General features: G+C 42.9%; 2 long non-coding RNA genes across 3 annotated transcripts in view; both read left to right on the top strand.

Annotated features, from left to right (window-relative positions):
- The window catches only part of LOC144294610 (uncharacterized), a 73,835-nt gene extending 73,301 nt beyond the window's left edge, over positions 1-534 (top strand). For both annotated transcript variants that reach the window (XR_013361981.1, XR_013361971.1), the window contains exon 5: positions 426-534. This is a non-coding gene — a long non-coding RNA (uncharacterized LOC144294610). The remainder of the gene's footprint in view (positions 1-425) is intronic.
- Positions 535-4,468: 3,934 nt separating this feature from the next.
- LOC144294573 (uncharacterized) lies at positions 4,469-13,522 on the top strand. The gene is made up of 3 exons (XR_013361932.1): positions 4,469-4,917; positions 12,331-12,465; positions 13,092-13,522. It is a non-coding gene; the product is annotated as an uncharacterized LOC144294573 (long non-coding RNA).
- The last annotated feature ends 10,145 nt before the right edge of the window (positions 13,523-23,667 follow it).

Raw genomic sequence — 23,667 nt, 5'->3', positions numbered from 1 at the left:
TTGTTCTTGGCCACTTGTGGGTGGCCAGCTAGCCTCTTTGGATGAGGCACGATCTCAAGTCCCATGAGAACCCTTCTCTGAGCCATAATAACAAAAGCTGGGGAATTTAGAAGGAGGTAGGCTTTCCATTTTGTCCATCGTAAGAGATGGACAATGGGAACAATAGGAATGAAGAGTCATGATATGAAATATCAGGTCAATATTATATAAACACGTTTGCAACAGAAAAAGTGCAGAGAGGGGAGTATGGAGAAGATATAGGGCAAGGACTTGCTGAAGTGATCTGGGTCAGAGCGAAAGGCTTCAGGTCCTAGAAAAAGCAAGACCAGTGTGGGCACTTTTACACTCAGAAGGTTGAGGTTGCCCACAGCCACAGCAAAGCCTCTGGCCTCTACTTGGCTTGACTTCTACTCTTTGACTGGTAGAAACTGGGGATAGTCACCACTTCTTCTACCCTTGCCACGGTCTCTCCAGAAGACTGGGAGCCGGTCACACAGACCAAGGGTGAGGTCCTCATAATTGACCTTTCAGGTAAGTTTCATAGCTTCAGAAACCTTAGTTTCCTTATCTAAAGATGGCATTACCTGCTTTCAGAGGGTTGTTGTGAAGAGCAAATAAGACAATGCTTGTAAAATACTTAGCCTAGTCGCAGGCACAAAGTGTGCATTGAATGCTAGTTATCATTGCTATATCATCATCGTCATCATTACCATCATTTTCATTATGATACTTTCAAGGTGAGTGAGTGTAATATGACTCCAGGGACACATTTGTGAACAAAGCTTATCTTTCTACCTGTTTGCTGATACTAGTTGTTTCTCTAACAAACATCTCCCACTTACAAGTAAAATTAAAATCCAGATATATTTAAACTGTACAGTTATATGTCCAAAGTGAATACTACTTTATAGAATTTAGAAGATATTTTTAGAATATTTTTATTTTAAAAAAAGAACAAAAGGAAGGAGGAAAGGAAGGAAAGGGAGGAGGGAGGAAGGGAGGGAGGGAGGGAGGGAGGAAAGTAGGAAGGACTTACTTGTAAGATTTTATACTTCATTATGAAAGAGATGAATTCCTATTGTTAATTGAGGTATCAGTGGAACAACAGTGAAAAACAACCAGAAAAAGATACCTGAAAAATCTTCTTCATTTTGTAATACAGAATATCTGGGTGTTTTTATGTAAGAGAGTGTAAGATCATTCATTTGGTCCAACATGCCTCTAGCATTATCAGAAGTTTATTTGAAAAATATATGAGAAGGTTGGGAGGGTGTGGCTTAAATATAATCTTCATGTTTAAAATTTAATTTTACACACTGCCATGCTGTTTCGTTAAATATGCAGGGAAGGGAAGAGTAGTATTCTTCAGACTTGAAAAAATTAATCCATGTTTCTTGGCATGAACAACCATGTTATATTTAAAATATACATATATAATGTGAGACCCATTATCTAATAAAAGTCATGAAATCTATCCTATCTACTTTGTAACTTACACTAACTGGAAGTTGATCAAAGAAAACTACTTCCATTTTTTACATTGTTACTATTTTTATGGATAAAATTTAAAATGTATGATAAAAATCCAATATACAGTAATTGAAACATACAGTCTGACCTCACATTGTTCTGATAAATCTGTTCATTTCTGGCCATTTTCAGTGTTGCTATAGTGAACAGTGTTGACAAGTGGATGAAAAAAGCTTATAAATGGAATTCTGATCATAGATAAGACTGAACATAAACTGTCTCCCCACATTTCTGCATGTTAGAAGGCCCGGCTTGTGCCCCAGATGGCCATCTCCCAATAATACATAAAACATTTCTTGCTAGAGCTCGGCACACGTTGAATGCACAGGTCATTTGAACAGAACAATAATTCAATTCACTTAATAATGACCTCACTGGGAACAAACACAGACCCAGGATGATGCTGTTAGAAGAATAAAATCGTATTAGAGTTTTAAAAATGAAATTCTTAAAAAGCCGCCATGCTCTCTTGTCAAAATAGCACTTAAATGTATTCAGTGTTTAGCGACCAGGCAGGCTCACTGAGTTTATTTTAGTCTCTTGAATTTTACTGCTGTGTTTCTGTGCCATGTTTCTTCAGTTTTCATGCTGGTAGCTTTCCTGGGAAGGTCAACGGTGCCCACTGAACCTTCTATTGGCTTATTGGCTGAGCTCATTGATGAAGAAGCCTGGAGTTCATCACTTTTTCTTATCTTCTGGCTGAGATGGCAGTCAATGAGGAATGACTGCCGAAAGTTTCAGAAGGACACATGGGAATCATTTAATCTGACCAATAAAATAAGCTATTTATGTATGGAACAGTTATAATAACCTCAACCACTAAGGCAATATTTCTCTAGAATAATTTTTAGGTTTAAGACTAATTTTATTCCTAGCTTATAAGGCTTAAAATTCAGGATTCCCTTCTTCGGCAGAAATGAATGAATTCAGCCAGGAATAATCATATTCTAGAATGACCCCTTTCTGGCATCTAGATACTTGCTAACAAGATAGCTTCATGTTTTGACATCACTGATATACATGAGATCAGGCTCCACGTACCCAGAATTTTTCACCACAGTGTTCATTTCTATACTGTAAAACTAAGTCCAAGTGCTTTGAAATTAGGCCGTTTATTGTCAGAGTCTTAACTATCAATACCATATCTTCTAACTTAATAAACAGCAGGGGCTTTAAATATGTTTTGCCTAATACATGTTATGAAAAGGATCTTTATTTAACTTTTGGGATCCAAATCATAACCTTGCAGAAAAGAGGGGTTTAAAAAAAAAAGAGAGCACAGATACAGTCTATTCAAATCATGATTATTTCAATGTTGGAGAACAGGGAGCAAATTTTGGAGAAATTTTGTCAGCAATTGTTTTATAGTTTAAGGATTTAATTATTTGATTCCTTATTCTTTTCCCCACCTCTGTCTATCCTGGTAGGCTTCAAAACGCTGAATCTCCTTTCCTACAGAGTAGTGCTTTTATGTATGGGAAAGACATTTCTTTATAGGAAATACTCATTAGTTTATTTCTGTACCTGCCTCATCAATATCATCTGGAATACCCTGTAATAGTGGCAATTTATTAACCTCTGCTATAAAAGCAGGAGAAAGAACACTCATGCTATTTTTCCATGAAAATGGTGGTTAGGGTTAGGGGTGTTTTAAGGATATAGTAATATGGGGAGAGATAGGGAGGAAGTTAAAGAAGCAGAGTCATTTCCCACTAAATTTTTAGGCACTAAAGATGTAGCTATAACCCAAAGAAGATTCTTTTTCCTTCATTTTCCCCTCACTGCTTTTACTGATACTTCTCTGAGAAGACACCGCCCTTGCCTCTACAAGAACCTGCTATCTGAAGGAGAGAAAACGCAGAAGGGAAATAAATAAATAAATACATAAATAAATACATAAATAAATACATAAATAAATAAATAAATATAAAAGGCAGTTGGTAACTTAGGGACTGTGTTGAAAGTACAGGAGTGCAGAGAAATTTGAGATTGAGAAAGGCTTCCTGAAGGAATTGCAAGGTGTGTGTGCAGATCCTGCTGCTGTGGGGTACAACAGGTTGTATCTGGATTCTATGTGAGGCTGAAGGGGGGGTTCCCTTCTCACTACCCCAAGATGCTGGAGATCCTTCGGCAGCTATGTGCATCATTTCCGTGGCAACAGCTTAGCTTCTCAGTTTACCTGCCTAAAGGCTAGAGGACTTGCAGAGCCTGAAAAGGGCGCTGAAGAGCTCATGTACCCTTCTCGAGGGAAAAGGAGGGGAGTAGAGCACGGGAAGCCAAGTCTTTCCCAGCTGAGGCCCTTGGAAAAGGAGAGCAGGAGGGAGGAAAGCCCAGCAGGTGCTGCTAATCATCACAGGAGTAACATTTATGCAGCACTGTGCAGAGAACTGTTCAAAGCTATGCACGTGGGTTATTAACTCAGGTGATTCTCCCAACCACCCTATTAGGAAGTACTATTAATATCCCCATTTTACAGATGAGGCACAGGAAAGCTAATTAACTTGCCTAAGACCACACAGCTACTTAATTGACATAGTTGGGACCTGAGCCCAGACACGGCTGGACTCCAGCACCTCTGCTCTTCGGTGGTTCATGACTCCGGCTGCACATTAGAATCACTTGGAGAGCTGTTAAACAATATTGATACCTGGGCCTCCATCCCAGAAATACTGATTTAATTGATCTGTAGCGGGGCCTGGGGCAGGAGTACTTTTAAAATTTCCCCAGGTGATTCTAATGTGCAGCCAGGATTGCCAGCCCAGCTCTTCTTCCTCTCATTCTCCTGTTACCTCATTATCTCTGTACCTCTCCCCTCCTCCTCGTTACTCAGACTGTTCGGCCCTGCTCTTAGACCCTGCCGGGCTCTTGTTTTTTTTCTCCCGCACAAAATGGCTCTTGTACTGGTGTTAAAGTATGTCCACAAATCCTGTGACATTCCTCTCTTCAAAAAGTGAAGCCTAACTCTCCTCCTCTTGAATGTGGGCCGAAGTGACTTGCTTCTAATGAACGGAATCTGGTGGAAGAGATGGTCTGTGACTTCCAAGACGAGGTCATAAAAGACATTGCAGCTTCCTCCTTGTCCTCCCTTGTGAATTGTGGGCTGCTCACTCTGGGGGAAACTAGCTGCTGTGCCATAAGAACACTCAAACAGCCCTGTGGAGAGGATCTCGTGGCAAGGAAATGTGGATTCCTGCCAACAGCCAAAGAACTAAGGCCTTCCAGCAAATAACCACTGAGTGAGCCAAACTGGGAGTGAATCTTCCAGCACCAATGAATCCTCAGAAAGACTACAGCTCCAGCTGACATCTTGAACGCCACCTCATGAGAGGTCCTGACCTGGAGCCACCCTGCTAAGCTGCTCCCAGATTCCTGACCCTCAGAAACCATGTGAGCTAATAAATGTTGGTTGTTTTACACTGATAAATTGTGGGGTAGTTTGTCGTGTAGCAATAGATAACTAATAAAGCCGCCTTCATCCCCACCCTCCCACATTGACTTGGAGCTGGGGAAGTTGCCAGGGCTGCAACAGAAAAGTGTTCTGACATCCCAAGGTGGAATTCTGAATGTATTTACCATAGAAACATAGCGCCATGCATATTTATGTATGTACATATATGTATGTAAATGCATAGGAGAAGTCTGGAAGGAACAAGCCATACTGTTGATGGTGGTAGAGCCAGAAATAGGAGATGGAGTGGGATCAAGAGTGGGGGAGGAAGCCCAGGGGAATTTTCTTTCCTGCCCTTGCAGACTACCGTGTTCTTTGGATATTTCACAATGAGAATGTATCTTTGTGTCACCTGAGTAATTAAACATATTTTTTCCCCACATAAAAGCAAGGGAACTAAAAAAAAAAAAAAAAAAAAAAAGCATCATTGTACCTGAGTCTGGGTTCTGTTGAAGTAGAGTTTTATTAGGAATATAGTTGTACAAGTACATTATGGATACAACAGTATTTCATAGTCTGTCCTGACAGCCTTAACACCACACAGAACACTGCATTGCGGGCACTGTAGTGATGAAGAATGAGAGAACAACGGGCCTTGGAGCCTGACCCTCACACGTGTTTGATTCCCGACTCTGACACCAGCTTGGCAAGTCACGCAACTGTTCTGAGCCTGTTTTCCTCATCTGTAAAGTCAAAATAATGATAGGAGAATTAAGCAGGGCTTCACGCAGTGAATGATCCAGAGGCGCTACTCATTAAATGTCATTTTATGGAAAAATATGGGTCCTAGTTCCAAACATATACATTTTGGGATCATTACATGTAAATAAATTGAGGGCTCCATGAATTATATGTTTTTGCTGATTTACCTTTTCTTTACAGAAGGTTCATGACACAGAACAGACTTTTAAAACACATTTACTGCATGAATATTGCAAACATTGCCGTGGTCAAATATTTGGGTTTTTTATTTAAAGTGATAATGACCTGAACATATTTCACGTTTACAACAGAGAAACTGGAGACAGTGGAGATGAGCATATCATCCCAAAGAGTTGAAACAGTGCTAAATCTGATTTCTACTGGACGTTAGCATCAAGGGAAGTTGGACCATCCTACCCTGTACACATACATTAGAGGTTACACACAGGGAGCCTACAGACCACAGAACGTCAACAGAGACGTTTCATTTAACCCATACGGTGTTTTTGAGAAACATTTGAATTTGCTGCCCTCATTTAAACTTGTAAGATTTTATATAAATATACAGATTTCAGATGGCTTTTAGAAAACTGACATATCCGGCTATCTTGGGCCAGTTGGCTTGGGCTGAGTCATGGATTCATCTTTTAGTCAGGTGAAGGGTTTTCCAAGAGGCCACAGTTCCCTCTGGGACTGGCCTGTGTTACTCATTAAGGTTACTTCCTTGCCCTTGTATCCACTGAGTATGCACCTCTGAAACTCTGGGTGTGTATCCCAAATGCAGGAAGAATGTCATTGGGACAGGATTATCATGTGGTTTTACAATTATAAAAACTGCCGCAGCATGCTGCAATTGTAGAGATCCCAGAAATGAAGGCCATGTCTCTCTGTTTACCTTTTAATGAACCAAAGGAAAAAAAATGTAGAGCTCTCTGAAATGTTTGTATGAAGAAATGAAGAGCTGCTATTTATAATCTACTGTACTTCTCCAGTGAGCTAATATTTATTAGGAGGACCTTCAGTCTCCCAAATGCTCTAAAGTTGCATGTCATCATAGCCAATCTATTTAGAGTATCCTTTTCCCATTTGACTGAGGAGGCCAGGATTCTTTTCCTCAACACATGCTCAAATCCTACCAATGGGAGAAAGAGCTGAACCATGACCCTTGCCTTTGATAGAGAGATACTTATCAACTTTGGTGATATTGAGTTCATTTTTAATATCATAGAGTCACTTATAAATCAATACCTGTCCAATACTGAAATAGATGTTCCTGTCTGGTCGTTATTAAAAACAAACAAAAAGGGACGCCTGGATGACTCAGAGGTTGAGCGTCTGCCTTTGGCCCAGGGCATGATCTCGGGGTCCCGGGTTTGAGGTCCCACATCGGGCTCCCTGCAGGGATCCTGCTTTTCCCTCTGCCTGTGTCTCTGCCTCTCTCTCTGTGTCTCTCATGAATGAATGAATGAATAAATAAATAAATAAATCTATCTTTAAAAATATAATAAAAAAATAAAAACAAAAAAATCAGCCCCATTTCCTTAGCTCTGCTTGAAAATCTCTCTCCATGGTAAAATTATTACCCATTGCTAACAAAAGCTAAAGATGAATTTGTGGTAAAAAAGAATCTTTCATTTGCTAGTAATTTGTTTTAGTCTAGGCCATTTCCCCCTAATATTTTATTAAGGAAATTTTCTTCTTTTTTAAAACTTATAAGTAATTTCTACACCCAGTGTAGGGCTCAAACCTACAACCCCTGAGATGAAGAGTCACATGCTCTACTGATGAGCCACACAAGTGCCCCCCCAAACTTTCAAACATATGGAAAAGTTGGAAGAATGACACAATGAATACCCATACCTTTATCATCCAGATTATAGAATTTACATTTGCTATATTTACTTTAGCACATACACATTTATTCGTCTATCAACCTATCACTTCACATTCATTTTTTTTAGATTTATTTTTTATTGGTATTCAATTTACTAACATACAGAATAACCCCAGTGCCCGTCACCCATTCACTCCCACCCCCCGCCCTCCTCCCCTTCTACCACCCCTAGTTCCTTTCCCAGAGTTAGCAGTCTTTACGTTCTGTCTCCCTTTCTGATATTTCCCACACATTTCTTCTCCCTTCCCTTATTTTCCCTTTCACTATTATTTATATTCCCCAAATGAATGAGAACATATAATGTTTGTCCTTCTCCGACTGACTTACTTCACTCAGCATAATACCCTCCAGTTCCATCCATGTTGAAGCAAATGGTGGGTATTTGTCGTTTCTAATAGCTGAGTAATATTCCATTGTATACATAAACCACATCTTCTTTATCCATTCATCTTTCGATGGACATCGAGGCTCCTTCCACAGTTTGGCTATCGTGGCCATTGCTGCTATAAACATCGGGGTGCAGGTGTCCCGGCGTTTCACTGCATCTGTATCTTTGGGGTAAATCCCCAGCAGTGCAATTGCTGGGTCGTAGGGCAGGTCTATTTTTAACTGTTTGAGGAACCTCCACACAGTTTTCCAGAGTGGCTGCACCAGTTCACATTCCCACCAACCACATTCATTTTTTTAATACATTTCAAAAGAAGTTGCAGAGTGCATTAGTGCATTTCACCTCCCAAACACTTCAGCATGCATATCATTAGAATTGATTATTTGCTTATGGGATTCAAAAAGTCTTAGTGTGGTACAATATGTGTAACATAAAATTTAGCATTTGAATCATCTGTAAATATACCATTCTGTGGCATTAACTACATTCCCCTTGTTGTGCAGGCCTCACCACTGTCCATCTCCAGAACTTGCCACTTTCCCTAACTGAAACTCTGTACCCATGAAACAATAACCCCCCACTTTTTCCCCTCCCCCACTGCCCCTGGCAACCACTATTCTACTTTCTGTGCCTATGAATTTGACTACTCAAGGTACCCATATAAATGGGATCATACAATACTTGTTCTTTTATGACTGGCTTATTTCACTTAGCATAACATCTTCAAGGTTCATCCACATAATCGCCTGCCTTTTTCAGGCTGAATAATATTCCATTGTATGTGCATAGTACATGTTGTTTATTCATTCATCCATTGGTGGACACTTGAGTTGCTTCTACCTTTTGCCTATTGTGAATAATACTGTTATGAACATGGGTGTACAAATGTCTGTTCAAGTCCCTGCTTTCACTTCTTTTGGGTATATTCCCAGAAGTGGAATTGCTAGATCATATGGTAATTCTATATTTAATTTTTTGAGGACTTTATGATTTCTTTTTTATGTAAAATTTACACACAGTGAAATACACATATCTTAATCTACAATTTGATGGGTTGTGACAAATGCATACTCTAGTGGATATTTTTTGTTTCTTTTTATAAGTCCTGAATATATATAAGAATTTTTCAGTTAGAATGCTGACATTTTCTGTGACCAAAATCCTGAAGGAAAGAGTGTGGACTTGGATGACACTAAGCATCCATTTTCAGGATCTACTGACCTTATCAATTTTCATATTTTAAAATCTGTAAAAAAAAAAAAAAATCTCACAGTCCTGGGGTGCCTGGGTGGCTCAGTCAGTTAAGTGTCTGACTCTTGATTTCAGCTCATTGATTTCAGCTCAGGTAGTCCCAGGGTTGTGGGATGGAGCCCCATGTTTTTGGGCTCCATGCTCAGCGTGGAGACTGCTTGAGATTCTCTCTCTCCCAGTGCCCCTCCCGCCCACACACTCTTTCTCTCAAACTAAATAAATAAAATAAAAATAAAAGATCTCACAGTCCTGAAATTAGAATTTGCAAAAAATAATGATCTATGTCTTCCACTACTGACTATAAACACTTTAGTTTGTGTAAGCAATGACTACAATTGTTTCAGAGAGGGATTTTTTTAAACAGAAGAATGCATATTGAGCTCAATTTTTTAGCTCCTACCCATTACCAGGGATGAGATGATCTCCCCCTGCATCTATCATGCAGATTTTTCAGAGCCTATAATGAGGCTCTTCCTAAAGATTCTAAGCAGTGAACAATGTTTATCTTGCACATCAAGAATTTATATTTTTGACAACGAAAACAACAATGTATATAGTAATCGGATTGGCAAAAAGTGTTAATAGTCTCATCAAGGGTGTGGAAAAACAGGCATTCTCAAATACTGTAGGTGGTATTAAATGGTAGGAGGATTTGTTACTTAGTCCTTGTTAACATTTTTAATATACCTTTTTTCCAACCCTAGGAGTTTCACTTCTAGGAATTTTTGTTTTACAGAGATGTTTGTACAAGTGCACTAAGATATAATTGTATTCTGTTGTTTGTTGCTGCATGGCTTATAGTAGCAAAAAACTGGAAACAACCCAAATATCAGTCAGTAGGTAACTGCTAAAAATAAATCCTGATATACCCACATTTAACTGGTATAACTTGCTTTACCAGCTGGGACACAAATAAGGTTACATCGTTTTTATTTTTTCAAATTTCATTAGGCCTGAACATCTATGTGCCAGATTAGTGCCAGAGGAAGTCCACTGCCTGTCTCCTTTCTTAAGGCCTCTTCCCTCCCCTGAATTATCCAACTACCCTGGGGCTTTACTCCTTGCAAAGTGGCCAGTCCTGCTTCTAAATGCCTCATAGAGAGAGAACTAGGGAATCTGATTAGTCTATTAGAAGCCTTATTTTCAGCGTCTGTTGCTTCTGTTTGCCATAATATGACTGTTGAAAGCTGCAAAAGTAATAAATAGGGTCTAGCATTGTAAAATAAAGAATTAAAAAAAAGGTTTGATTGAGACTTTGTTTTGAAAAAATAAAAGATTATCTTATCTTTAAATGTGATTTATCTTTGAAGACACACATGTAACAACTCTAATTGCAACAATGGTCTAATTTTTAGAATAAACAAAGACTGAATCAAGTGTTGATTTGGTGAGGGGGATAATTTTCCCAGCAAAATTATATGATAGCAAATTTTGACACCCTTCACTTCATGCTGACTTTTATAGCAGAATCATACAAAGGTCATTTTGAAAAAAGATGTAAAGGCTTCATCAATTTTCCTGAGAGCTTCTCTTAATCCTTTGATATTCAAATAATTTTCCTTTTGAAGAATTTATCCTCTTATCATCCTTGTTGTTTTTCTCATCTTTAATTGTTAACTGGTCTAACACTGCCAGATACTCATTTGCTTATGGAACAGTTCTCCAAAATCACTTTCAATGACTTCATAAAATTCTGCATCTTTTGCAAGATTAGCAATCTTACATGGCCACTGAAATGCATTTTATTTACATTGTATTGTCGGATGTTTATAACATCTACTATCAGCAAAATTGACTGGGTGGGGAGAGATGCTGGTAATAAGTCGGAAGGGCTATTTAAGTGGGGACTAATTTAGTAAGTGGCCAGTATGTTAGTGGATATTTTTCTGTTATGACCAATTTTTGCTTTTCTACACAACTTATCAACTACTATGATTCAGATAATGATAATGAATAGTTGGATAACATAAATTTCTATATAATACAGCACTAAAAAGGAACGAAGTATGTGTTGACATGGAAAAATGTTTCACAATGCATTGTTAAATGAAAAAAAAAAGAACAAGTTCCAAAAGATATAAATAGCATAGTGATGTTTCCAGGAAATAATAATAAATGCTAGTGTATGCATCAAAAATACAAATAAGTAAAACAACTTGGAAAAGTATACACTATGTATTAGCAGTCATTTCTAATAGGAGTGTGGGGGAGGGGGAAAGCTCATCTTGGTAGCCTTATTTTTAATGAGTATTTATTACACTTTCAAAGATGATGAAAGCCAATTAAAAATATTTTTAACTAATACAGCTGTGAAATGGCCACAGGTTAAAAAAGAAAAAAAAAAAAAGGGCTGTTACTACATTAGTGTCCAAACGGTGTACCCTTAGAAAGAGCTGTCACAGGCCCATTTTGAAGGGGCATAATGGGACTCTTCATCAATATGAACCTGTTTTGTTATGAACACCCCAGAGCTCATTCTCAAAATAAGCCACAAACGTTTACCAAGAATCTGTTCTTCTCATGATACTGGGCTGCACTTAGTGCTCAGAGCAGTACAAGGATCTATAAGGCTACAAGAGCCTTTCCTCAAGAAGCTAACAGGTTAGTTGAGAAGGTAAGAAGCTCCTCCCTGAATGAAGTAGGCAACAGCACCTGGTCTTCAGTGGCCAGGGTGTGGGCAAGATGGTACAACTGTGCCAAGGCAGAAAAATTGAGTTTTCAGAGTCTTTGCTCCTGCTTAGAATTCTGTGTTAGTCCAAGCATTAGATGAGTGTCAGAATTGAGCACAGATATTAATCTTCAGAGAAGAATGCAGCTCTTTATTCTACATGGGGAGATAAACTCATAGCTTGGTCCAAAGACCAGTTAGAGCTCCATTCAGATCTTGTGAGGGCTTTGGGGGGCTTTTGATGGGGATACTAATGAAGTGAAATGGTGAACGGTGTTTGTATTTTTTTTTTTTTTTTTTGGCTCTTCTGCCTCATTTTAGTGAATAAGGAACCAGACCTGACTCAAGGCTACGCTGCTGCTGAGGGAAGAATCAGAATTTGAATCCAGCACTTGTGATTCTAGAGCCTGCTCTCATGATTTCTATGATCCATTCCTTTCTCATTGCAGATTATAAGCTAGTTGTCACCTGCTACGTGTGGAAAGGAGATGTTTGGCATGGCACTGATCAATGTGTATATTTGCTGAGAAGTTTACCCCAGGAGAAAAGAGAAAACAAGCTGTGTGAATGGAATTTGGAGAAAGGTAATACCTCCTTGTAAACAACAGTAAGGTCCATGAAATCTCTATAGTCTTCCTGGAAAAGAAGTTGCCAAGATTTCTGTAGACTTGGTCTTCCTTTTCACTCTTGGAAAAAATCCATTTAGGGCAGAGTTGAAACACATTAAATGGAGTAGCACTTTCTCTTCTGCCTAAGCAGTGGATAATCAGAGGTGCTTTGGATTCTGAATTTAGCTGCAACAAAATTAACTTTTAAAAATTTGCTGTTGATACACTTCAATTACAGACTCACTTTGGCATATTCAATACCTAGGGTAAAAGGGCTTTATATGTGCTATGTAACATAACCTATAGTGATAATGTAGTGTGCTATGATATTTACCGCTTAATTCTACCAATTTGTTCTTTAAAATAGGGAAAGTGTGACCTTATCATTAGAGTTTAGCTTGGATCTACGACTCTTTCCAGGAAAATTAAAAACTTTAAAAAAATTTTTAAAAATCATTTGATATTTTAGGCAAAAGTTTATTATATATGTATTATCTTGCAAAATAGTATCATAGAAGGATATAAAAAAAGTGGTTTTAGTTCACTACTGTGGTCATCGTAAAATGTAAGGCAACTCATTTAGGTCCTTTCCTTTGTTGCAGAGTGAAAACAAAATGCTTCCTACATCTACTTTTGAAACACGAAAGTACCTCCTTTTAATGGAAAATGTCTGGGAGTCACTGCCTTGAAAAAATTTCTAAAAAGTACTCTCAACATCCTAAACTATAGGAAAATAACTTGTGGATAATGAGCTCCACATTCTTTCTCTCCTTCTTTGCCCTCTTTATCTCCGAGAATGTGAGGAGTTGGCATTGAACATAGCAGTGACTTATGGACAACCTCAAAGGTCTATGGGAAAAAAAAAATCTGCAGTTTTGCTGAGGCAAGCATCAGAATCCCAAACATTATTGTCTGAGAACAAATCACTTGATTAGTGAGTGGGCTCAGCCATCCACCTGGTATTCACATCTTAGGCAAGATCTTATGGTTCTCTATAATCATCACATCTGCAATAAATCCTGCGAAAAGATAATACCTATGTTTCTTTGTAGAAACGGCCCTGAAAAGTAAGTTAACTACTAGTGCGGTGCTGAAAAGCGATGGCATTTATTAATTTGCATTATCATATTTAGATAATTGCATGATTATATTTATATTTAGATTATATTTAGATTGTAATTAGATGCATGACACTGGAGGCCTCTTGATATAAATTTGAAGACTCCCTGTGTTTTCAGTCATTTGCAGACTGGCACATGACTTTTTTTTTTTTTTTAAGATTTTATTTATTTATTCATGACAGACACAGAGAGAGAGAGAGAGAGAGAGAGAGAGAGGCAGAGACACAGGCAGAGGGAGAAGCAGGCTCCATGCAGGGAGCCCGATGTGGGACTCGATCCCGGGACTCCAGGATCACACCCTGGGCTGGAGGTGGTGCTAAACCACTGGGCCACCAGGGCTGCCCCTGGCACATGACTTTTTAAAAAGACATCTTCTGGTTTCACCTGTTGGTTAGGAAAAAAAAGAAGAAAATATTATATTATTATGATCTTTTGGGGGGTAAGCACCTTTGGAACCTAAAATGTACTATGTAACTGCCAGGGTCTGAGATTGATGTTTGTCAACAAAAGTTCTCTTGGGTCAGTGAAGTGGTTTTTTTCCCCTCTAAATTTTGCTCTCAAAAATCCTCTGGGGCAGCCCGGGTGGCTCAGCGGTTTAGCGCCGCCTTCAGCCCAGGGTGTGATCCCGGAGACTGGGATCGAGTCCCACATCAGGCTCCCTGCATGGAGCCTGCTTCTCCCTCTGCCTGTGTCTCTGCCTCTCTCTCTCTCCTCTCTGTGTCTCTCATAAATAAATAAAATCTTAAAAAAAAAAAAATCCTCTGTAGTTGACCTCGTTGTTCACCATTCCACAACTGAGAAAGGGCTCATTGTTTTCCACTGAGAGTTCTATATAGTAATAACAATAATCCTAGAATTTTATAAACCACAGAATTAAGGTGGCTCCCCAGCTGGCTATCACCAGCCTGCTGACAGTGAAGAACTTATGCCATCTTTGATATACATTCCCAACACCCTCTTCCCCAGAATATTATTAGGCATGTTAGTTTCTAACTAGAGACTAAAGTTGAATCACTTATTATTCTGCACATGCTCCTTACTGGTAGTCAGTGAAACTCAGATGAGAATACTCTATCCAGGATTTGATTGTGATGACACGTGGCAAGATGTCAAGCATCTTCAGAGGTCTTAGCTGTTTGGCCTAATGCCATCTGAGAGATGGCCTCTGATTTTCATTTGGCCTTCATGAGAATGTTGCAAAACAGTATTCTCATAACTGGTCCTAGCTGTAATTCTTTTCTTTTTTTGAGTTATTATATATCTAGGTGTAATTCTCAATGGTCATCTTAGAAAGATGGTAACATCATATAGTTGGATTTACAGATTCTAAAGAATCTTTGCTGTCTCAGAAGAACTCAGGGAAACTTAATTTCCAAACCTGGAAAAGATTCATTTTTTGGAATCACTTGTTTAGCCTTGTTGCCTCGAGTCAAATAAAGTGAGTTACTTTTTATGAAGCATGAACAATGCCAGAAACACATCATTAAAATGTTAATTTAATTTGGCCTGCTGAGGTAAGAATCCAGACAATTTGGTTCACCTAAAAGTGACTGGGATTAATGATGTTGTTTTTGATCTGGAATAATTATGGTCACATGAATGAGAGTTCCAAGGCAAAAAACATGGAGGTTAGTTATGAAGATGAGCTCACCACTTTTGCAGTAGGTTCAGGATGGAAGTATAAAGTTTACTTTCTTCACAGTTGTTGATTGTGTACTTTTGGCAAACACGAAATTCACTTTAAAATCTCTTTGGCTAATAAGTTTAATTTTGTGATCTCAGGTTTTCTTTTGTTCTTCACTTCCCTGCCAACTCCTTTGAACTGAAGTGGAAGATGTCTTTTTCATATGCTATGACTTTGTTTTGCAAATCACCAGCAGGTCCACAATAGAAGCTAAAACTTTGCAGGTCCAGATATCACAAGAGTATTCTTTTTCGATTTGCCAAGATAAAATCCCAACTTATGGCTTGGGACCATACTGTAAAATGTAAATAACATTTTAATGAGCGCTATAGAGGAAGACTGTGCTGGGCCAGTTGCCCACCACTGAAGGGCTGGATTTAAGTGTACCTTGGGTCATAATGAAACTAGTTTGGTGGTCTTAGCCTCCCTAGTAGACATTTTCCCACATTAGAAAACCAGCACAGGAGTTCATGCAATTCCTTGCAAAGGACAATTGTAGCTCTGCTCAAAACCAGAACTGGAGTATGGATGGGATAACTGGAGGAGAAGCTAGAGGAGATCAGTGTGAGCCTTTTATTCCTAAATTAAACTTCTGTTTTGATTTAGGAGGAACAGGGAAAGAGGAAAATAATTGCATTGTGTAGTTTTATTTCTGTCCACATTCTGTAATCTCATATACAATCTAAGGACATCTCCTTGTTTCCATTTCCTTCACTATCCACGATCTTGACTGTGAGAATACACTTTTCAAAAACATTGATTAAAAACATTGTTTTAAACTCTCTATTCCTAATAATTCCAGCTCCTGGGGCTACAGGACTGAACATCTCAACTAAATTCCATATGAACTATACTGGTATCTTTCTAACCTCTCCTTGACTCCAGATTCATCTTCTCTAACGAGCTGTATCTAACCTGTCCCTTAACTGAGGCACTGGCCCAGGTCCTACGGGGACATCTCTATAATGACAAGTGCAAACTTTCATCTCACCCTTTTTTGTACTCGTCTGTTGGAATAGTTAATGGCTGATCATACACATTTGATAACCAAATTTCCTAGTACTGTTCTATTTGACTGATTGAAAATGTAAGTGAACATTTAAAAGGTAGATTTAAAAAAACAAAAACAAAACCCAAACCTCCAAACATAAGATGCTACGTGGCTGACTTTATTTCAACAAAGAGGATTCTTTAGTCCTTTTCCCTCTTTGGAAAAAGACTTGGGCTCCAAATCCCTCAATAAGTCTACCCGATTTAAATCTGACTTTAATCCTGCATGATAAATTAAGATTCCATATCTTTTCACCCTTGCTTTTTGGAGTAATTTGTCTAACCCAACACCTGCATAAATAGATCAGATTCTCTAAGCGATCCAAAGGCATTCCACTTAGGCAAGGTAGCGTTAGCCCTACGAGTAGCAAATGATGCTGTCACCCTGCCAGGGGACATCCTGGCCAGGACAGTGTGTGGGTGCTTCAGGAGTGACTGCATTTAGAGATCCACCCTGTAAAGGAAAGACACCTGATTCCACTGATTGCATGTAGAGTTCCCTGGACAGCCAAGACAGGTCTCCACTTAACAGTATTTCCAATCCCCCAACACCCTGCCCTCCCCACCCCCGCCCCCAAACTAAAAAAACAATAAAATAAAATAAAATAAAAATTGTCCTTGAGAGGCTCTAGGTAGCCATCCAGAAGGAGAGTCCCAGCATTTTCCCAGCCCAGGGCTTCCCTGTAGCAGGCTAAGGTGCCTTTCCTGGAGTTAGGCTGACTTTGCCCTAAGGTTACATTTCCACACAAAGAAGTCTTTAAGGGTGCTGTTGCAGGCCTCTACACTGGAGGTTTCTGTCTGTCAATCTCAGAAAGGAAAAAAAAAAAAAAAAAAGGAGGCCGTAATAAAACTGCAGGAGCCAGCAGTGGGGAATTACAACTTCAGGATCAGCGGAGGTCTGCCTCACGGCCCTGCTCTGTGCAGAGTTGGCCTCTCGAAGGACGGAGAACAATAAAGCAGAAGGAATCTAAGTCACTCGGCTGCTGGATTGCATTAGCAGGACTCCGAGAAGGGGGCCCTTGCTGCGGGGGGTGCAGGGACTCTTGGCCTCCAACGCGGTGCCAGCCCGGCCGGGCAACCCGCGCCCAGAGAATGAGGAAAGTTTGCCCAAGCCAAGGAGGCCCAGGGACCCCCAAGCTGGAGGCTGTGTGTGGAGTGGCCGGTGCAACCCCACGTGGAATTCAGCCGATTTATGGTTCATAACAACAAATACTAATTAAGATCTCATGAATGACCGTGGCAGGCAGAAAAACCAGGCCATACATCTAGAAGGTGGACCTAAACAGTTTGCAAAAAGCTATGAGGGCAGACAAAGGTGGTGGCACCTGGGAGCCAGGCAGAGAGGGGTGAGGAGGCTACCGGGTGGATCCCGCCGGGCAGGGGGCTGGGGAGCAGGAGGTACCGGGGCTGAGCCGAGCGAGGGCATCACCACCTGCCCGGGCTCCGCAGCCCGGGTTTTGGCAGCGGGGCCCCACGTCTGCGCGAAAGGCTCGTTGGACTTGGCCTGAGAGCTTCCTAAAATATCCCCGGGCCTGATGCAACATCGCTGGGGGATGGCACCGCATTGCGATGTGGTGACAGGATAACCTGGTGGCGGGGAAGGAGGGCCTTGCAGGTCTCCAGATGGCCGTGTCTGCGCGAGGCCAGGCGATCGCAGCGCTCCCGAAGGAGGACGGGTCGGCTGCAAGGGCGGTTAAGCTCTCGGGTGGGGGGGGGGGGGCGTTCCCGTGGGCCGCCGGCCGTGCAGAGGCTGGGACCCCGGGGAGGGCTCGTCGGGGGCCGGAGCCCCAGGGGACGCCCCCAGGGGCCCCCAGGGCACCCCACGGAGCAGAGCAAGCGGGGAAAGGGCCGAGCGAACCCATCTTTGTGGGGAAGGCAGCAGAAAGAGGGTGGCTTCCTCCAGAGTGTGTCCTCTGAGCAACGGCGGGGGGGTCGGGGTGGGGACGGGGCGGGGGCACAGGCCCCGTCCGGGGAGAGCCGCCGAGCACCGGCGCGGGCCGGCAGCCTCCGCCAGGTGTGGCCGAGGCCCCCGAATAAAGGCTACCTGCCGGCTCCCGGCGAGCCCCCGCTCTGCAGAAGGACCTGAATTCGGAGACGTGAATGCAACCTTGCAAAGGAATGCAAGCCCTCCGCCCTCGCCGGGGCCACCCTGCGGCTCTCGGGGGGCACGAGGTGGGGGGGGGCAGGCGCCAAGGTTTTCGCCCCTTTCCCAGCGAAACGTGGCGAGTGTCCCCCACGTCTCCCGCCCCCCCCGCCCCCCCTGCTCAAAGTCCTCCAAACTGGAAGCCGCAACGTCTTTTCAGCGAGTAATCAGCACAAGTTGAAAGGCACATGCTGTCGCATTTCTGATCAGATTGTATGCTAAGCAGGCGGACGCCCCTCCGCAGCCCCCGCCCCCGCCCCCCGCCGGCTGCGCGCTCGGCGCGGGGAGCCGCCAGGCAGCGCCCCTCACTTTGGCGTGGCGGGGCACAGCCGCCCGGCGGAGTGGGAGGAAGAAACATTAACTTCAACAGCTGTTTCTTGACCCCGGCTGTCAGTCTTCCCAAGAATAAATTTTGGAGAGTCCTATTTGAAACAAAGAGGGAGTTTTCGAGGAGAGAAAAGTTGGTTGGAGGCGGGGAGGCCGCCCGGAGCGGCGGGCGCGGGCGGCGGGCGGGCAGGGCGCAGCCGGCGGGCCTGGCGGGGCGCGGGCACCGAGCGGGCGCCCCGCCGCCCCCCCCGCGCCCCCCCGCGCCCCCCCGACGCGCGCCCGGATCCCGCGCGGGCGGGGAGCGCGCAGCTCGGCTCCAGTAATTCCCCGGCTCGGGCGGCTTGAAACTGCTCGGGCTGAATAGCATTTGCTGTTCCGGCCCGCGGCCGCCTCCCGCCGCGCCCGCGTCCCGGAAGTCGCGCGCCCGCCGCCGCCGCCGCCGCCCCAAGTTTGTCAACACGAACTTCTCCGCGCGGGGTGCGCTCGCCTCCCGCGGCCGCTGCCGAGCCGCCGGCACACACACGCCCAAATAAAGCTGCCCGGGCGTCCCGGCCCCCCCTCCCCCCCTCCTGGAAGGCTGGGGCTGCGGGGCAGGGGCTGGCGGGCGCCGGGGGACGGCGGGGGGGGGGGCGGGAAGGGGCTGCGCGGCGGGCCGCGGGGTCGGGATGCGGCGCCGTCGGGGGTCGGAGGGGGGGAGGGGGGCTGCGGGGGCCGGGCCGGGGGGGGGGGGCTGCGGAGGGGCGGCGGGAAGGGGCTGCCGCAGGGTCGGGATGCGGCGCCGTCGGGGGTCGGAGGGGGGGAGGGGGGCTGCGGGGACTGGCGGGGGGCGCTGCGGAGGGGCGGCGGGGGCCGGGGGGTGGGCCCTGGGGAGGCCGGGGGTGGGGGGCGGCGGGAAGGGGCTGCGGAGGGGCGGCAGGGACCGGGAGGTGGGCCCGGGGGCGTCGAGGGAGCGGCGGGAGGGGCTGCCGCGGTGGCCCCGCAGGGTCGGGATGCAGCCGTCGGGGGTTGGGGGTGCTGCCGCGGTGGGCCCGCACCTCTGCACCTCTGCACCTCTGCCCGCGGGTCGGGATGCGCGCCGTCGGGGCCGGGGGTGGGGGGCGGCCCCTGGGCCCAGGTCACCTGCGGCGCCCTCCCCCCCGCTTCTGCGCTCCTGCGGGACCTCGCCGTAGCCCCCCCTGGAGACCCTTCGGAATAAAGGGCATTAGGGTCATGAAATGTGTTTTGAGGCTCCAGCCGCACCCTGACCGAGATGCTCGCGGTTGGAGGGCAGGGCCGGGCCACCTCTTCGGCCTGCAGCAGGTCGGGTCCGACACCTCGGTGAGGCCCTTGGGTCCAAACTTAACGGACTCCCTTCCCCGAGCAACGTCTGCGGCTGAGTTCAAGTCGCCGCCACCCCGTTCGGGTGTCCGTGGTCTCCAGCTGCTCCCCCCGCGGAGAGGCTCCCCGCGCGGCCCCCCATCCCCCTCAGCCTCCCGCCCGGTGCTGGGGAGGAGGAGGAGGAGGGGGATGAGGAGGAGGAGGGGAGGGGAGGATGCTGAGTAACCCTTTCCCTTCCGAGCTGTCGCCGCGACGCATCCATCCTGCTCGGATTGCTGGGGAGGCCCAGGCCTGACTTGCAGAGTTGCGGCCCCAGGCGCCCAGGAAGCTGTGCCCCTCGGGGCCCCCGGGTTCTCCTGGAGGAGCTGGAACCTCAGACACTGATGCTAACTTTGTATCTAGTTTGAAAGACTGCATAGCGGCGTTCAGAACCTGGAGGACAGCCGCTCTCCCCCACCTGCTGCAAAGTCAGGTGTGCGTGGCCGAGAGGGGTGGGTACACCTCACGTTGGCGACCCAAAGCTGGCTCCCTTGAACTGGAAATCCATGCACTTAATGGGTGCAGGAAAATTCTACTCTTCAAAACCAAGTCAAAGCGCATACATGTCTCCAAAGAGAGTATATTACCCATTATCCCACTAGAATACGGTGGGGAGTGGAGAGGCAGGTTTTTTTCATTTAGGAAGCCAGGTACTCCATTTACTCTCTTGCTTGTTGGCTGTTATTAATCATGTTTTTAGAAAAAATTATGTCTACAGCCATGAGTTTCAGATAACAAGAAGGAAGACACTTTTCCCTGTTTTTCAGAATGTCCTTAACAGGAAAAAGAAAAAAGAAAAAAAAAAAAAATTGTACTAGTCCCAAGGGGCCAGCTTACCTTAAACACAAAACAAAAAGCCAAAAGCAAAATCTAAAGAAAATGCAATTCAGGTGTTTCTCAGGGACTAGAAGATGCTTTTGACAAACACAAATCAAACTGACTCAAATACGGTTCTGGAGCACAGAGTTCTTTAAACACACACACACACAGAGAAAAGTGTTTTCTTGAAAGTTTAGCTATTCACTACAGTGAATTTTCCAGTTGGCGATGCCTCAAAAATTCCCCTGCGTTATTTAGACTTCTTTGGGTGGTGTTTTAATATTTATTTATTTTCTTATAATCCACATAGTACTACTCAACATTGTTGTACCTCTGTGTGGACATGAATCAACAAGGACATGTGGAGGATTCCATTTCCAACTCCACATGCATGAATTATTTGGCCTGATTGTTAATCTGTCATAGTGTAAAAAAAAAAAAAAACAAAACCTGATTTATAAAAGGCTAGAGGACTTTTGCAGAACAAGGTAGCGTATGGTTTCCATGGTTGGGCTTATTTACAAATAAAACTATTTTCCATTTCTGTCCACAATTTCCTGGTTGCACAAAGATAATTTTCAGAGTTTTCAGTTTCTAGTTCCCCAATGGGAGCCGTAAGCATGAGGAAACAATTTCTTTTTACAGTGATGTGAGCGCTATGCTCATCTGGATTTAGTTACTTCATAAGGTAAATATCACTAAATGTGCACTGGGATCTTTGGGGATCTAAGGTGCTGGACCGATGAAAATAGTCTACTGTGAAATGCTAAAGAATGTCAAACAACTGAATTTGAATTGGTTTGCAGAGCTAATTGGGTCAGCCATGGTATTCTTTAAAGTGGAAATTAATTTGAACATTTTTAAAAAGTAATTTCAGTTTACTTTTTGGTTACATTTAGGCTATTTTGGTCACTATGATTTTTAGAATTTTACCCCAGGAATTCAATTAAAACAGACCTATCTGAAAAATATATATACCCTTCTGTGAATATCTGCTAATGAAAACATAGGTTTTGAATTTCATGCTAATTACCTTTTTAAATAATGAGGTTTGTGAAATTATTTTTATTTAAAGGCAAAATATCTGCATAGATAATGGCCAAAGCTAACCAAACTGCTTTAAAAATTAATGAATATTAATGAAGTTCATGAATAGCACAATACTGCCCCTGCCTGCCTTAGGAAAACAAATGTATTGACTTCATTCTCCTAAAATAACAACCCTTAGTTACTGATAGTTAAAATAATTTTGTTGCTAAAAGCTTGTACATAGTGCAGTTTTTTTTTGCAATTAATAAGACTTGGCCTTGTTTACTAGACTTATATCTCTTCCCAATAACTAAGCATATTTTATCTTTTTACATATCTGAATGCTATTTCTTTTTATTCATTTGCCACCGCATGACGTTTCGTTATCATTTTCCTAAGTTCCCCTCCCCTGTCATTTCAGTAGCTCACATGAATGACTTAGGAATTTCAGGCCTTCATACATATTTGGTACATAGATAATGGCATCATTAGTCAGCACTTCCATTCATCTAAATTCGTCTAAGCATATTGGAAGCTGCTCATGACATTTTGCAATGAAAGTGACAAATGGATGTCAATCAAGTGGCCGTGCCCATTTCACCCTTATTTTGTGTGATGTGTAAATGTTTATGTATATTTCTTCAATATAGGCTATTTTTTGATCTGGATGTGTGCCTGCTAAGGCAAGTTTCCCAGGCAGATCATTGGTTGGCATTAGACTAAATTTGCAAAATTTAACAAATGAATGACAAAAGAAAAGAAATAGCATATACAATTAAATGATGGGATCCACTTCTATAAGATAAATAATTTTTGATGCTCTAAATTTCTAAGATTCTACAGTTTTACTTCAAATGAATTTGTAATGAGAAAGGTAAAAATCATTCAAGTAAGCCAGCAAATTTGGGTCAAAATGAAAGCAGCTCTGAGAGAGAAAGAGAGAGATGTTCCTGCTTCCCATAGGGCTGGTTGGAGTTTTCTATTAAAAAAAAAATATATATATATATATATATATATATATATATATATATATATGTATATAGATATATATATATACAAACACACGTATAAATATACATATATACATGTTTAAATATACACACACACTGTATTATACTCTAGTGTCCTACTTCCCTTTTCCTCCTTTGTTTTTAATAACCAGTCCAATCTCTAGTGTTATATGCTAAGTGAATGTGCTTATTAGAACTTAATGCCAGTTTTAATCAAGATTACTTTGCACTTGAAAATCTTTCGCTGTTTTATAACCTGTAACATGTTTTTACATGTTTAGGAGTGCTGCTGCTGCAGTAAAAATTCTGTGTTGATAGTATAATGAGTTTATGTGTTTAGCCAAAAAGTGCAGTATGCTAAATTAGTAAAGATTCTAAAATCCTAATGCTTTAGTAAACCTTTGATAACAATTGTAGCTTTATGGATAAAAAATCTTTTTAATATTTTAATACCACATAGAAGTATAGTTGTTGTTTTTTTCCTAAAGTTGTTATGGAATTTTTTGTCCGGCAGCCTGGGTGGCTCAGCGGTTTAGCGCCGCCTTCAGACCAGGGCCTGGTCCTGGAGACCGAGGATCGAGTCCCATGTCGGGATCCCTGCACTGGGCCTGCTTCTCCCTCTGCCTGTGTCTCCACCTC

Source organism: Canis aureus, chromosome 2, assembly GCF_053574225.1.
Source record: "Canis aureus isolate CA01 chromosome 2, VMU_Caureus_v.1.0, whole genome shotgun sequence".
In the NCBI taxonomy this organism is placed as follows: Eukaryota; Metazoa; Chordata; class Mammalia; order Carnivora; family Canidae; genus Canis; species Canis aureus.
This window is presented reverse-complemented; position numbering and strand designations above follow the sequence as displayed.